This window comes from Giraffa tippelskirchi, chromosome 14 (genome assembly GCF_054371585.1).
Source record: "Giraffa tippelskirchi isolate mGirTip1 chromosome 14, T2T-mGirTip1v1.2.pri, whole genome shotgun sequence".
In the NCBI taxonomy this organism is placed as follows: domain Eukaryota; kingdom Metazoa; phylum Chordata; class Mammalia; order Artiodactyla; family Giraffidae; genus Giraffa; species Giraffa tippelskirchi.
In genome coordinates this window covers 15,171,574-15,188,603 of record NC_137288.1, presented here as the reverse complement: position 1 = coordinate 15,188,603, position 17,030 = coordinate 15,171,574, and positions in this window count along the sequence as shown.

Below are 17,030 nucleotides of genomic sequence, written 5' to 3'. Positions count from 1 at the left end.
AGTGGCCAGGGAGGTGGAACACACCGATTAGCCAGGGCCAGGTCATGTGACCAAACTCTCCAGGAAACTCCTGAGCTGCTCACCCTGTGCCAGGGCTGGTGACTATGTGATGACCCAAGAGCAGGGCTGAGAGTCTAGTCACTGGGTCCACACGCTCATTTTCCTGGGACGTGCCTGTGCATCCTCTCTACACACCACACTGTCCATTGCAGACAAAATATTCTGGACACACCTCTCCCCTTCCAAGTTCTGTTCTACGCAGCCATGTTCAGGGGAGCAAGGCCACCTGTTTGAAGATAGGTTTGGAGATCCTCTCCCAGCCTCAAGGCTTCTTTTTGGTGTCCTATTAGAATAACGCATTCAGCCAAAAAACACCCACGGGCACCGCCACATGCTGCTCTGTGTTTTCAGGATTGTTGGCTGTTCTGAGTAGATGACACAGCCCAGAGGCCTCCCAGAGGGATTGCATTTTGTCCAGAGAAGCACCTGAGACAGGGAATCACTGACTCACTTTGCTGTACACATGAAACTAACACATCATTAAAAAGCAACCATATTTCAATTAAAAAAAAAAGATATTCATGCCTCAAAAATTGTTGTAAAATTTGTCAAGTTTTTCTTTCAAGTGTTCATTCTTCTTATGTGTCTAATTGCTTTGGTGGTGTTTTGTGAGATAGGGATCCAACTTACTTACCTGTTAGATACCAAATAGCCCCAGTGGGCCTTCTTTCTCTATTTACATATGAAGAAGCATTTTCTAAAATCCCAACTATCAAGGACTTCAGACCTTTTGTCATTTGGGAAGCACCCCAGAGGCAGGTGTCCTTTTCTGCGTCTTCTCCTCGCAGTTGGCTTTTGGCAGTTTCTAGCATACACAAGAACCCCCAGAATGTTCTCTGTAGTGAACCCTGTTTGTTACAGTGAGGACACAGGATTTGAGCATGGAGGAGGGACTGAGTCCATAGTGACCACTGCCCATGCTGAGCAAGCCCAACATTCAGTCTGGCTACGACTTCCAAAGGCAAGGTCTGTGTTTCTTCCTTTGGAGTCTGCATGCGCACAGTAAGATTGGTGAATTGGGACTTTGGTCTCCGGGGCCTGCACAGTGTAGCTTCATCTCCTCAGTAGATTAGACCCACAGCCTGATTTTCCATTGGATTTTCTCCATGTGGGCTCTCCTGAGCTGCTGTGGAGATATTGCAGGTGCATTTCTGCTAAAGTCCTGAAAGGTAGTCAATCCTTCTGCTTCCCAACCCCTGCCTCGTCTGTACTTCTGTCATTTTTGTAAATATATTTCATGATCAATGTTGTTAGCCATTGTGTCATTCTGACACTCAGGCACCTATGGTCTAATAGACCTGCAGCTCCCGAGAGCTCTTTTCCTGCTGGAGATGGGAAGAACTCAGGGAGCAGCACCACATCCCACTGGAGCCTGGACCAGACAGAAGCTTCTTACAAGGAAGGCTCCACCCCTGCTGTGGGGGGATTCCAAGTTATCCTTTCTGATTTGGCATCCCCCGCTCCTTGGTTCAGGCCCAACTCTGGGATCTGGAAAGGAGATGGTCTCCCTCCCTGACCCACAACTCGTATCATCTTTGCCCTGGTCCTCGTCCAGCCCCATCTGGCTGCCCAGCTGCACACTTGACCGTCGCCCATGGGATGAGGAGAGTCCAGTTCCAGAAAAGTTTCACACAAGGAGAGCCTACTGGAGACCCTCCAACACCCTGATCTCAAGAAGCATCTCTTTTTAGTTTCACAACCCTGGGAGGAGGTACTGGTTTGGCGTCCATTTGGCAGTTGCAATGCTTGAGCCTCAGGTCATTGTGTGATTTGCCCAGGGTCACACAGCAGGTTCGCGAGGGAGCGGGGATTTCAACCCAGACTTCCTGTATTGGAATACTTGACACTTTGCAAGTCTTTCAGCTCCTGTTTTACATTGATTTCGAGGTATTTGATTCCTTTGGATGCATTTCTAAATTGGACCCCTTTCTTCATTTCTCTCTCTGATACTTCATCTCTTGTTATCTTGAGGAATTTATTAGTTCTAATAGCTTTTCTGGGGTAGTTTGTAGGCTTTCAGATAATATCATCTCATAATCGCGTCGTGACAGTTTTACTACTTCTGTTCTAATGGGGATGCCTTTTGATTTCCTTTTCAGGCCTAACTGCTCTCGGGAGGACTTCCAATACTCTGTTGAGGAAAATTGGTGAGAGCTGGCATCTTTCTTCTCTTCCTGATCTTTTAGGGAAAACCTTCAACTCTTCACCACTGAGTCTGATGTTAGATGTGGTCTCATCCTCTATACCCTTTCCTATGTTCCGTGTATAAACACTTTAGTGAAAGCTGGAATCATATAGAGAGGTTAAACTTGATCAAGATCTTTTCATGCAACTAGTGAGGTGATCATACGATTTGTATTCTTTAGATTGCACATATTCTCTACCGCATAGTTTGGTTTGCAGATAATGTCATCCTTGCATCCCTAGAAATAGTTCCCTTTGATTAGAGTGTAAGATTCTTTTCATGTATTATTGAATTTGGTTTGCTAATATTCTCTTGGGGATTTCTGCATCCACTGACACCACGGTTGGGCTTCTCCAGTGGTTCACATGTTAGCGAAACTGCCCACATTGCTGGAGACCCAGGTTTGGTCCCTGGGTCAGGAAGGTCCCCTGGAGGACGGAATGGCTACCCACTCCAATATTCTTGCCTGGAGAATTGTTTGGACAGAGGAGCCTGGCAGAATACAGTCCGTGGGTCACAAAGAATCGGACACGACTGCGTGAGTAACACACACAAGGGTCCCTCTTGATATTCTTTACGTTTCAATTGAAAATGTTATTTCAGGGAAAAACTACACTCAAAGGAAAAATTACACAAGGAAATGAGTCCTTAGAAGCAAGTGACCATAAGGCAAACAGATGAAAACACTATTCCAAATGATTTACTTTTCATACGGCTTTTAGATCTTCAGGGCAATTCTCTCTAAGCTGAATTGAACATGAAACCTTTAAGATTAAATACAAACCTATTTTGGCATTCTATTTCAAGGATGAGACTCACATTTTTCTAATTTATATAAGATATTGAGGAAGAGTGTGGAGCTATGAAAATCATACTTTCCAAACGTTTAAGGAATGAAGAACCACTAATATATAGTGGAAAAGGAGCTAGGAATAGAGGATAATTCCATAGAGTTTCGATGACAGTTCAGACGTATTGAGTGAGAATGTTCAAATTTGTTTCTTTCTAATTGAGGAAGGACTGCTTTACAATGTTTAGTTATGCTCCCTCACATGACAACATGAATCCATTGTAAGTATACACATATATCCCCTTCTTGGAGATCCAGGAATGTGAACTCATGTGGGCGTTAGGAAGCATCACTACGCACTAACCTAGTGGAGGTGATGGACATTCCCATTGAGCTATTTCAGATCCTAAAAGATGATGCTGTGAAAGTGCTGTCCTCAATATGACAGCAAATTAGGAAAACTCAGCAGTAGACCCAGAACTGGAAAAGTTCAGTTTTCATTCCAATCACAAAGAAAGGCAACGTGAAAGTGTGCTCAAGCTATGGCACAATTCCCCTCCGCTCACATGCTAGTAAAGTCATGCTCAAAATTCTCGAAGCCAGGCTTCAACAATACGTGAACCGTGAACTTCCAGACATTTAAGCTGGATTTCGAAAAGGCAGAGGAAGCAGAGATCAAATTGCTAACGTTTGTTGCATCATCCAAAGAGCAAGAGAGCTCCACAACAAACATCTATTTCTGCTTTACTGACGATGCCACAGCCTTTGACTGTGTGGATCACAATAAACTGTGGGAAATTCTTCAAGAGATGGGAATCCCAGACCACCTGAATTGCCTCTAGAGAAATCTGTGTACCGGTCAGGAAGCTACTTGGAACTGAACATGGAACAACAGACTGGTTCCAAATAGGAAAAGCAGTGTTCCAAGCTGTATATTGTCACCCTGCTTATTTAACTTCTATGCAGAGTACATCCTGAGAAACGCTGGCTTGAGTGAAGCACAAGCTGGCATCAAGAATGCCGGGAGAAATCTCAGTAACCTTCAATCTGCAGATGACACCACCCTTATGGCATGAAAGTGAAGAAGACCTAAGGAGCCTCTTGATGAAAGTGAAGGAGAAGAGTGAAAAAGTTGGCTTAAAGCTCAACATTCAGAAAGCTAAGATCATGGCCTCGGGTCCCATCATGTTATGGCAAATGGATTGGGAAAGAGTGGCGGACTTTATTTTTCAGGGCTCCAAAATCACTGCAGATGGTGACTGCAGCCATGAAATGAAATGACACTTAATCCTTGGAAGGAAAGTTATGACCAACCTGGACAGCATTTTCAAAAGCAGAGACACGACTTTGCCAACCAAAGTGTCTATTCAAGTCTATGGTTTTTCCAAGAGTCATGGATGGATGTGAGAGTTGGACTTCAAGAAAGCTGAGAGCCAAAGATTTGATGCTTTTGAACTGTGGTGCTGGAGAAGACTCTTGAGAGGCCCTTGGGCTGCAAGGAAGGCCAACCAGTCCATCCTAAAGGAAATCAGCCTTAATATTCTTTGGAATGATGGATGTTGAAGCTCCAATACTTTGGCCACCTGATGGAAAGAACCGACTCATTGGAAAAGGCCCTGATGTCGGGAAAGATGGAATGCGGGTGGACAAGGGGATGACAGAGGATGAGCTGAGGGGATGGCATCACCAACTCGATGGCCATGAATTTGAGGAAGCTTTGGGAGTTGCTGATGGACACTGAAGACTGTTGTGTTATTGAGAGGGCAACAGGCAGGAAGGCCAAGGGTCTCCAAATGGAGGAAATAGGCTGCAAGTGTCAGACATTTTATATCTCTTAAGCGGCAGGAGGAAACAAACTAGCGATATTTTCTCCCTTCTCTATACAAATTTAAAAGAGGTTTCTCTTAAAATACTGTGTTGCCATGACAGCTGGTTTCACCTGAAGTTAACTATTCTCAAACTTTGAGTTAACCAATGCATTTTTCTTATGGAAATGTTTGTCTTAAGCTATGTTAATGTACTGTGCATTTACCCCAAAGGCTGTCTTCCACCTAATGGCTCAGAACCTACTTGGCAAACCACTATGTTATGCTCAAACATTGTTCCCAAATCTATGTAAATGAAACTATTTTCATGATCTACCTTTCTGCAAAATTCAAGTCAATCGTTTTATGACCCGGAATGTCCAGTGCCCAGATTATTCCAAAATACATCTTATGGATGAGGGGCCTGGTGCCATTCTGAGTTTAAGACATTCCTTTCTTACATTAACTAACTGCTAGTGACTATATAACATCCAGCTGAAGACTAGCAGGGGGGTACTCTTTCTGCCCCCTTCTGATGCCTATGTCTGAAGCTTTCTCTATCTCCTTTGTACTTTAATAAAATTTTATCACACCAAAGCTCTGAGGGATCCAGCCTCGTCTCTGGCCCAGGATTGAATTCTTCTCCTCCAGAAGCCAAGAATCCCAGCTGTTTTTCTGTGGCTCAGCAACAATCTTTCATCTTGGGGGCTCGTCCGGGATTCTTCAGGACAAGGTAAGGATGCTTGGAGCTCTAGCTCTTTGTTCTCCTAGCAAACACGTTTTCTGCTGTACTTTACTAACTCTACGGCTTGCTTATGTGAATAAATGACACACCCTGCGTGAAGCAAGTGAGGAGCCCTGCTCTACGGTTCCACGGTGACCTCATACGGCTTATGGCAGAAACCTGTCGGGGGTTTATACCGACCTGCCAATGCCAAGAGGCACCCAGTGTCTCCTTACGGGACCAGCCAGAAATGGGCAAAGCGTGTGGACCAAACTCTCCTTTCTTGGTCAAGCTTTTCGGTCTCTTTGACCATTTCATAGCTCCTTGAGAATTAGAAGTACTAACCTATCTGTCGGGTCATAGACTTTCAAGGGACTTGTGATCTATGATGTTACTCTGTACTGTTACTTAGGTCCCAAACATGAGGTTGGTAGTCAGGAAGCGCCTAGCCTCACTAGGAGTTGAAATTTTGGAAGCTAGATGGGGCTCTAGCTGCGAGAACACCTCTGAGGTTAAAGGTTACTCAGATTGGAAATGCAATGGATTTTTTTCCCTTTGGTAACACTGGCTATTAGTGGCCCAGAGGAGGCTCTTATACTGGTGTGGTGATGCTTGGAAGGAACATCTCAGTTTTATGTGTGCATTGGTCTTATTGCTGTCAGGAATATACTCAGGGTGGTGCACAGGAACTCAGGTGACGAATGCCTCCCCCAGCGGTCTTGGTCTGGGAGGCATTCTGGAAGGTTACTCTGATTGCACCCTGGGTGGCATCAGAGGCAAGCAAGGTTTTAACGGTGAGGAGCTGGATGTCAGTCAGGGATGCCATCAGGTCTACCCCTGGTGCATTCTCACCCCATCTCAGTGGTAGAACCGGGAGGGATGAGTATGGCGCCTGCATTGGTAAGGGACAGACTAAGTCCGACCAGGAAAAGAAAAGCTTTGGTGTAAAGTCTGTCTACACCTCCATCTAGAGCAGGGAGGGATGCCTCCGATAGAAAGAAGGTGCTGGTGGCTTTTTTTCTCTCTTACAGATGGGAGGTAACAATTCCAGCCTCACTCCTTTGAACTGTATCATGAAAAACTGGGATAGGTTTGATCCCCAGGGCTTAAAGAAGACACACCTGGTCTTCCTATGTGATACTGCATGGCCGTGGTGCCCACTGGAGGACGGCGAACGGTGGCCAGTTGGAGGGTCTCTTAAGTATAATACTGTTCTACAATTAGACCGGTTCTGTAAAAAAACAAGGGAAATGGGTAGAAGTAGCATATGTGTTGCCCTTTTTCTCTCTGCAAAATATGCCAGACTTGTGTCCTAAGGGTATAGATTTGGGTGTGACACCTTCAGCTCCCTCCTGTCCTCCTACTTTTCCCCCATACCTGGGACTCCCAACTGAAAACCAGAGAACCTCCCCCCCCCAAGAAGGGCTGCCTTGGTCTCAGTGGAAACCCAAACTGAGATTCAAACTGCTCATGTAGAGGTCGAAACAACTCCTGTCTCAGTACGACCTCAGACTACTTTGGTTTCAGTAGAAACTCAGACCATCGAAGTAAGAGATGGGATGGAAGGCAGGAGACAAGGAGATAAAGAAAAGCAGGTTTCTCCAATCTATCCCTGGGATCATACACTCAGAGCGGCCAGAGAGACTGAGGAACAGCCGCACAAGCTGTTGCCTCTTCATGAAGCACCCACCGGGAGAAATAATCAGTCTATGAGAGTTAATAAACCTTTTTCTTATCAAGAAATACAAAGAATTAAGGAGGATCTGGGAGACTATTTAGAGGACCCAGAGAAATATATTAGAGCTTTTAAAGGTGTTTCTTTGCTTTATGACCTTACTTGGAAGGATGTGATGTATATCTTGGGACAAACGCTGACTTCTGACTCAAAGAGTCGAGTCTTGGGAAAAGCAGTTGCTTATGGAGATGAATGGCTTGGTAATGAATCAGTAGGGAAGAGGGAGCACAAAATAGCCGCCCTCCCCACTGGGAATCAGGCGGTCCCAACTATAGAACCAGATTGAGACTACAACACAGCTAAAGGAAGATGGGATCAGAGTCATTTTGTCAGATGCATTCTTGAAGGCCTCAGGCAGGCACGTGCTAAGCCTTTAAACTATGGCAAATTGGCAAACATAGAACAGGAGGAGAAGAAAGCTCCTGGTAAATTCCTAGATAGACTGAGAGAAGCCCTTTTCAGATTCACTGAGATTGATTCCGAAAGTGAAGAGGGAAAAGTGATCTTAAAGGATAGATTTCTCACTCAGTCGGCTCCAGATATCCACCGTAAGCTATTAAAGTGGGTGTATGGACCTAACCAGTCTTTAGATAATCTGTTACAACTTGCTCAGACAGTCTATTATGGTAGGGGATACGAGGAAAAGAAAGAAAGGCAGAAAAAGACAAAGGAACAGGTGGAAGCCTTTGCAATGGCTGTAAGAACTGTTCTTAAACAGCCTGAGAAAAATGCCCAGAGGGACCCAGGTGAAAAGGGATGGGTTTGCTATTACTGTGGAAAGGAGGGGCACCTCAGGTGGGATTGCCCTCAGGCATTTAAGCCGCCCCCGGCTCCATGTCCGGTCTGCAAAGGACTACACTGGAGGAGAGACTGCCCCCAGAGGCATAGGTTTCAGGGGTCAGACTCTCAAGACAATCAGGATTGAAAGTGCCCAGGGTCCCCACACAAGCTCCCATCCTAATTACACCTGAGGAAACCTGGGTATTAATAACTGTGGGAGGCCAATCCATCAATTTCCTTTTAGATACTGGGGCAACTTACCCCGTGCTTACTGAAGCCCCTGGCCCACTTTCTTCCCAATCCGTTTCCATAATGGGACTGTCTGGACGAGCCAAAAGGTATTACTTCTGTGTTTCTGTCAGTTATGACTGGAATTCGGTGCTATTTTCACACGAGTTTCTGATCATGCCAGAATTGCCCTCACCCCTTTTGGGGAGGGATATACTGAGTAAGGTCCATGCCTCTGTTTTCATGAATATGGAGTCCTCCCTTTCTCTCCCTTTAATTGAACAAAATGTAAACCCTAGAGTATGGGCTGATGGAAAATCGGTGGGTCGAGCACAAAATGCTATTCCTGTAGTTGTTCAGCTCAAAGACCCGCACTTATTCCCACATAAGAAGCAGTATCCACTAAAACCTGAGGTTAAGGAAGGGTTAAGACCCATCATCGAAAATTTAAAGGAGCAGGGACTATTAATTTCCTGTAACAGTCCATGCAACACTCCTATTTTGAGTATAAAGAAATCAAATGGTAACTGGAGACTAGTTCAAGATTTACGAATAATAAATGAGGCTGTAGTTCCTTTACATCCCGTGGTGCCTAATCCTTATACTCTATTGTCGGAAATTCCTGAACGAGCCAAATATTTCTCAGTAATTGGTTTGAAAGATGCCTTCTATTCAGTGCCTTTGGCGAAGGAAAGTAAATTTCTATTTGCCTTTGAAGACCCTATGCAGCCAGCATCTCAGTTAACCTGGACAGTTTTGCCCGAGGGATTTCGTGACAGCCCTCACTTATTTGGACAAAGTTTGTCATGGGATCTACAAGACTTTAATAGTTCTGAAGCGGTGGTATTACAATATGTAGTTGATATTTTGCTCTGTGCTGAGACAGAGGAAGCTTGTTCACAAGCCTCAGAAGATTTCTTAAACTTTCTGGCAGGCTGCGGTTAGAAGGCATCAAGAGAAAAGGCTCAGCTTTGTCAACAATCTGTTAGATATCTGGGCCTAATCATATCAGAAGGGACTAGGGCCATAGGCCCAGAGACAATTAAACCTATACTAAATCATCCCCTACCTATGACTTTAAGACAACTGAGAGGATTTTTGGGAATCATAGGCTACTGTCATATTTGGATTCCTGGTTATGGGGAACTTGCCCGACCTTTATATAAACTTATAGCTGAAACTCAGCAGGCCCAAACCGACAAACTGGTTTGGTCTCCAGATAGTCAAAAGTCTTTTAAGGTTCTTCAGGTGGCTCTCCTGCAAGCTCCCGCTCTGAGCTTTCCCACAGGGTCAGAATTTAATTTGTTTGTCACTGAAAGAAAAGGTATGGCCTTGGGAGTTTTAACACAACCCCGAGGGCCTCACCAGCAACCTATTGCTTATCTAAGCCAAGAATTAGATGTAATTTCACGTGGGTGGCCCCACTGCCTAAGAGTAATTGGAGTAGTGGCTTTATTAGCTTTAAAAATAATTAATGGACGAAACCTTACTGTACTGACTTCTCATGATGTGAGTGGAATCTTAAATTCTAAGGTTAATATCTGGATGACAGACAGTAGGCTTCTTAAATATCAGTCATTGTTGTTAGAAGGACCAGTAACTAAGCTTAAGGTTTGTGGAAATTTAAATCCTGCCATTTTCCTTCCTGAGAAGGAAAATGAAACACCAGATCATGATTGTTCCCAATTTCTAACTTTAAACTATGCAGCTCGGGAAGATCTAATGGATACCCCATTAGACAATCCTGACATGGAAATATTTACAGATGGCAGTTCTTTTGTTCGAGATGGAAAGCGTAAAGCAGGTTACGCAGTGGTGACTGCTGAACAGGTTTTAGAAGCAAAATCTCTCCCCCAGGGAACTAGTGCTCAGTTAGCAGAGCTTGTGGCTCTGACCGGAGCTCTAGAGTTAAGCAAAGGGCAGCAAGTAAATATCTACAGTGATTCTAAGTATGCTTATTTGACTTTACATGCTCATGTTGCGATATGGAAGGAAAGACAGTTTAAAACAGCAACAGGAGAACCTATTAAGCATTTCAGAGAGATCGAGAGACTTTTAACTGCTATATATTGTTCTAAGGAAGTAGCTGTTATGCATTGCAAAGGACACAACAGGGATGGTGAAAGGTTGTTGCTGAGCCACAGAAAAATGGCCAGGATTCTTGGCCTCTGGAGGAGAAGAATTCAATCCTGGGCCAGAGACGAGGCTGGATCCCTCAGAGCTTTGGTGTGATAAAATTTTATTAAAGTATAAAGGAGATAGAGAAAGCTTCAGACATAGGCATCAGAAGAGGGCAGAAAGAGTACCCCCCTGCTAGTCTTCAGCTGGATGTTATATAGTCACTAGCAGTTAGTTAATGTAAGAAAGGAATGTCTTAAACTCAGAATGGCACCAGGCCCCTCATCCATAAGATGTATTTTGGAATAATCTGAGCACCGGACACTCCGGGTCATAAAACGATTGACTTGAATTTTTGCAGAAAGGCAGATCATGCAAATAGTTTCATTTACATAGATTAGGGGAACAATGTCTGAGTATAACATAGTGGTTTGCCAAGTAGGTTCTGAGCCAATAGGCGGAAGACAGCATTTGGGGTAAATGCACAGTACATTAACATAGCTTAAGACAAACATTTCCATAAGAAAAATGCATTGGTTATCTCAAAGTTTGAGAATAGTTAACTTCAGGTGAAACCAGGTGTCATGGCAACACAGTATTTTAAGAGAAACCTCTTTTAAATTTGTATAGAGAAGGGAAAAAAATATCGCTAGTTTGTTTCCTCCTGCCGCTTAAGAGATATAAAATGTCTGACACTTGCAGCCTATTTCCTCCGTTTGGACACCCCTGGCCTTCCTGCCTGTTGCCCTCTCTCAATGGGAGTAAAATAGCCGAAGGTAATCAGCTGGCTGACTGTCAAGCCAGAAAAGCAGCACTTTACGAATCCCCTTCACTACAGATGCCTTTGAGCTGGACAGGTCCTGTGGAGCAGGAAAAACCACAATATACTAAGAAAGAATTAGAAAGATATGAGAAAAGAGGAGCAAAGATTACTGAAAAAGGATGGTTACAGTCTGAAGATGGACGATTAATAATTCCTGAAAATGCTCAATGGAAAATTCTTAAGGGTTTACACCAGAGCTTTCATTTGGGTGCAGAGAGTACTTACCAGATGGCTTCTCATTTGTTTGAAGGTAAAAATGTAATGAAAACTTTAAAGAACATTATCAAAAGGTGTGAGGTTTGTCAAAAAAAATAACCCAAAGACTGAAAAGCTAGCAAAATCTGGATTACAACGAAGTGGAAAGTATCCTGGAGAGGACTGGGAAATTGATTTTACTCATATGCCAAAAGCTAATGGATATTCTTGCTTACAAGTTTGGGTGGATACTTTTACTGGATGGATTGAGGCTTTTCCCTGTCGTAGTGAACAGGCTGAGGAGGTTATAAAGATTTTAATCCATGAAATTATCTCCAGGTTTGGGCTGCCATGGAGCCTTCAGAGCGACAATGGCTCCGCCTTTAAAGCTGCCATAACTCAGGGGGTGTCTAAAGCTCTAGGAATAGAATATCACTTACACTGTTCCTGGAGACCCCAATCCTCAGGAAAGGTTGAAAAACCTAATGACATTTTCAAAAGACACCTGTGCAAATTAACTCAAGAGACGCAGGAGAACTGGATTAAAGTCCTACCCATAGCTTTAATGAGGGCTCGAACTGCCCCCCAAAAGGAGGGACTTGTCCCCCTTTGAATGTATTTATGGATGGCCTTTCTTACACACAGACATTGTTATAGACCCTGAAGCCTTGGAATTAACTAATTATGTAACTCAGCTCTCAGCTTTTCAACAGGCTTTAACAGAACTCCGGGAGACGACTCCTGACCCAGCCTCTGAGTCAAGCAAGCCTCTATTTGAGCCAGGAACTGAGGTCCTCATAAAAACATTGGGGTCTGGTGGCCAATCCCTTGAGCCCCTCTGGGAAGGTCCTTACAAAGTTTTTCTTTCTTCTCCCACAGCTGTCAAAGTGCCAGGAATTGATTCGTGGGTACATCACACTCAAGTTAAGAGGTGGCACCCTGACCAGAACTAAGCGACTTCATTTTATGTTAGCTCCTCTGTCATTGTGGCCAGTGGCTCCACTCATGTTGCAGCACAGGACTCGGTGGTTCCTCTATAGTTGCGTTAGGCAGTGTTGCTCCTCAGTCATTGTGGGATGCGGGGCCTCTTGTCCAGATGTGGTATGCAGGCTCCTCTCTCATTGTGGCACCTAGTCAACACACTGGTTGTGGCCAGGGGCTCTCTCTAGTTGCACTGTACTAGAGGTTTCTAACTATTTGAGGTGTGGTGGCTCTCCTTTGAGTTTTTACACTTGTTATTCTATTTGCTATTGGCAAGAGGCGGCTCTCTAGTTGTGCTGGGGCTTCCAACACAGTTTTATCCAGAAGGCTCCTTGTCACAGTTGGGTAACTCTCTATTTGTAATGGGTGGTCAAGTCTCTACTCGTGGTAGAGGTCTCCTCTCTAATTACATTGGACAGAGGTTGCAATGTGTGGTGGGGCTCTTCTCCAGATGTGGTGTGTGGGCTCCTCTCTAATTGTGGCAAGCTGCACGTCTCTAATTGAGGGTGATCCTCTCTTGTAGTGATGTGTGCCTGGGTTCCTCCCTTGTGGTGGTGTGGTGCTCCTCTCTAGTTGTGCTGAGGTCTTACCTGGATTTGCCATGATAGCTCCTCTTGAGTTGAGGCAGGGGACTCAGAACTCCTCTCGAGTTCTTTTGGTGCCACCTCTCCATTTTCAGCAATGGACTCAGGGCTTCTCTCGATTTGCAGTGGGTACTTGGTGTTCCTCTCAATTACAGCCTGGAATTCAGAGTTCCTCTTGAGTTGCCATGGAAGGTTCCACTTGAGTTGAGACAGGGGACTCAAAACTCCTGTTGAGTTTCATTTTGTCTCCTCTAGAGTTGTGATGGATTGTCTCCATGGGTGGGGAGTCCCCTCTAGTTTTGGTACTGGGTCCTCCTCACTAGTTTTTTGCGGGATTCCTCCTCCATAATTGTGAGAGATTCTCTCGAGTTATTTCAGTGTGCTCATCTCTATTTGTGGCATCTTTTTAGGTGAGATGTCCTGGGGCCTCCTCTCTAGTTGTGGTGAGGCGATCCTCTCCAACTCTGGCGGGGGAGTGTCACTGATTTGTTGCTGGGGGCTCCCCTTATGATGCAGAATATGGCTCCTCTTGAATTAGGGCGGATTCTTACAGTTCTCTTGAGTTTTGTTGGGGACATTGGGAATCCTCTCAAGTTGCATCAGGGGGTTTGGGACTCATCTCCAGTTGTGATTCAGAACTCGGGGTTCCTCATGAGTTGCAGCAGGGGAGTCAGGCCCCCTCTCAAATTGTGGTTTGGAACTCAGGTTTCCTCGCTAGTTGTGGTGGGAAACTCGGGGTTCCTCTTGAGTTAAAATAGTGGTTTGGAGCTCCACTCAAGTTTCGAGTGGCAATGTAGGATTCCTCTCGAGTAGTTGTGGGAGACTCAGGGTTCCTGTCAAGTTGAAGCAGGTGACTCAGAGCTCCTCTAGGGTTGTGGCGAGATCTCAGGATTCCTCTCAAGTTGTAGCGTGGGACACAGGGTTCCACTCAAGCCATGGCGGGAAACTCGGGGTTCCTCTCGAGCTGGGGGGAGTGTTCAGGGTGCATCTTGAGTTGCCATGGGGCCTCCTGTCGACTTGTCTTGGGGCGTCTCTTCTCTTGCAGGGATATACAGGGCAGTTGCTGTCTTGTTGCAATGTGTGGGTGCATACTCACAAGTTTTGGCATGGGTCTTTACTCTAGAAATTGTCGGGATCAACTCTGTAGTCGTGGTGTATTTGATTCTCTCTAGTTGGGGTGTGCAAGCTCCTCTCTTGTTGTGGTGTGAGGTTCATTTCTATTAGCAGTAGAGGGGCCCCTCTCTATGTGTGTGATGTCCAGCAGGCTCCTCTCGAGCTGTGGTGGAGAACTCCTCTGGATTTATGCCGCTGTGTCCTCTCTGGTCGGGGAAGGGGTGGCTGCACTGTGGAGGTTCTCTCTACCTTTGGTGCTAAGAGTTCCTCAGAAATTTTGGTGGAGTTTACCTTCTCTAGTTGTGATGGGTGTTCTATCTCTAGTTGTGGTGAGTGAGCTCCTCTCTAGTCACGTAGGAAGGGGCTTTTCCTCAATAGTTGCAGTGTATGGGGCTCTTCTCCGCATGAGGAATGTAGGCTCCTCTGGAGCTATGTCCGGAGGCTTGCCTATTGTTGTGCCGGCGGGCTCGTCTAAGCGACGATTTCCCGGAGCTCCTGTCTAGTTTTCAGGGGCTTCTCTCTAATTTTGATGTGCATGTTCCGCTCTAGTTGTGGTAAGGTGCTAGTTTCTTGTTGTGGCAGGGTACTCCAAGATATTTGGGATATTCAAGGACTCTCGAGTTGTGGTAGGCACAACTATGTAATTGCAGTAGTGTGCTCCTCTGTGTTTTTATCAGGCAGAATATATTGATTTGGTGTGGGGGCTCAGGGCTCCTCTAAAAGGAGGCAGTAGATCTTGTCGAGATGAAGCAGGGGGCTCCTCTCGAGTTTCGATGGGGGGTTCCTATCTAGTTGTGGTCAGGGACTCCTCTCCATCTGTGACACGGGTGTTTCTTTCTAGTTGCAGTGTGCTGGTGAGCTCATATCAAGCATCAGTGGTGGTTTCTCTCTAGTTGTGGTGGGAGATTATCTCTAGCCATGGTGTGGATGCTCTTTTCTAGTTATGTGCTGGTGGGCTAATCTCTAGTTGTGATATGCAGGCTCCTTTCTAGTTATGGTGAGGGACACTTTAGTTGCAGTATCTGAGGGGGGGTCCTCTCTCATTGCAATCTGCAAGGGCCTCCTTTCTTGTTGTGGTGGGGGCTCTTCTATATTTGTCACAGAGTGACTCCTCTCTAGGTGTGATATCTGGGGTGCATACTCTCTCATTGTGCCCTCTGGCTTCTCTCGAGTAGTGGAGGAGTCCTCCTCTTGAGTTGTGGCAGTGGACTCGGAGCTCTTCTCAAGTTGCAGTGGTCCCTCCTATTAGGTTGTGAGGGGGGCCTCTGCAGAGGCCTCTGCTCTTCTTTGGCAGTAGGTGTTCCTCACAAATTTTAGCGTGGTTGATCCTGTCTACTTGTGAGGGCCCTCCTCTCGAGTTACTTCAGGGAGGTCTTCTCTGTTTGCAGCCGAATGTTTCCTCTCTATGTTTCATGTTTTGGTGGTCTCCTGTCTATTGGTGATGGGGGAAGCTTCTCCAGTTTTGGTGGGGTCTCCTCTGTCCTTGTGGCCAGTGGCTCCTGTTGTGTTGCAGCAATGGACTCGGTGGTTCCTTTCTAGTTGTGTTGGGCATTGGTGTTCCTCTGTCATTGCGGTATGCAGGGGACTCTTCTCCAGATGCGGTGTGCAGGCTCGTCTCTCACTGTGGCTCATTGTCAACACACTATTTGAGGCCAGGGGCTCTCTCTACTTGCACCATACCCGAGTTTCTCTCTAGTTGTGATGTGGTATCTCCTTCGAGTTGTTTTAGTTGTTACTGTAGTTGCAGTGTGCAAGGGGCTACTCTCTTGTTGTGGTGGGCTTTCTAATCGAGTTTAATTGAGAAGGCTCCTCTCTAGTTGCATTGGTCAGGGGTTTTCCTCAATAGCTGCAATGTGCGGTCTTCTCCAGATGTGGTGTGTGGTCTCCTCTCTAGTTGTGGCAAGCTGTACTTCTCTAACTGTGCCGTGGGTGTCCCCTCTTTTGTAGAGATGTGTGCCTGGGCTCCTCTCTTGTGGTGGCGTGGTGCTCCTGTCTAATTGTGTTGAGATCTTATCTCGATTTGCTGTGATAGCTCCTCTTGAGAGGCCTCGGGGCTCCTCTCGAGTTCTGGTGCTGCCTCCTTTCGAGTTGCAGCTGGGGGCTGAGGGTCCTTCGAGTTGTGCCAGGGCATTCTGGTCTCCTCTTGAGTTACTTCAGTGGACTCATTTCTATTTGTGGTAGAGTGACTCCTTTTTAGGTGCAATGTCCTAGGGACTCCTCTCTAGATGTGATGATGGGATTCTCTCCAGCTGTGCCAGGGGAGTGCCTCTTTCTTTGTTGCCAGGTGCTCTCCTCATGATGCGGAATAGGGTTCGTCTTCAATTGAGGCAGATTCTCATGGTTCCTCTTTAGTTGCATTGGCGGTATCGGGAATCCTCTTGAGTTACACCATGGGGCTTGGGGCTCATCTCGAGTTGCAACAGGGAACTCAAGGTTCCTCTCGAGTTGCAGCAGGGGAGTTGGGCCTCCTCTCAGGCTGAGGCAGGGAACCTGGGGTTCCTCTCGAGTTGCAGCAGTGGAATCAGGTCTCCTCTCGAATTGCAATGGGAATTCAGTGTTTCTCTTGAGTACAGCGTGGAACTTGGAGTTCCTCTGGAGTTGCCATGGGATGCTCCTCTTGAATTGATCTAGGGGACTCAGAGACCCTCTCGAGTTGTGGTAGGAACTCAAGTTTCAGTGCCGGACCCAGGGTTACACTAGAGCCATGGTGGGGAATGCAGTGTGCCTATTGAATTGCAGTACGGCTTCCTCTAGAGTTGTCTAGGGCTGACTCATCTCTAACAGGGATGTGCAGGATGGCTCCTGTCTTGTGGCAATGTGTGGGTGGCTACTCGCTAGTTCTGGAATGAATTTTTTTCTCTAGTTGTGGTAGGGGTCAACTCTGTAGTTGTGGTGGGATCGATTTTCTC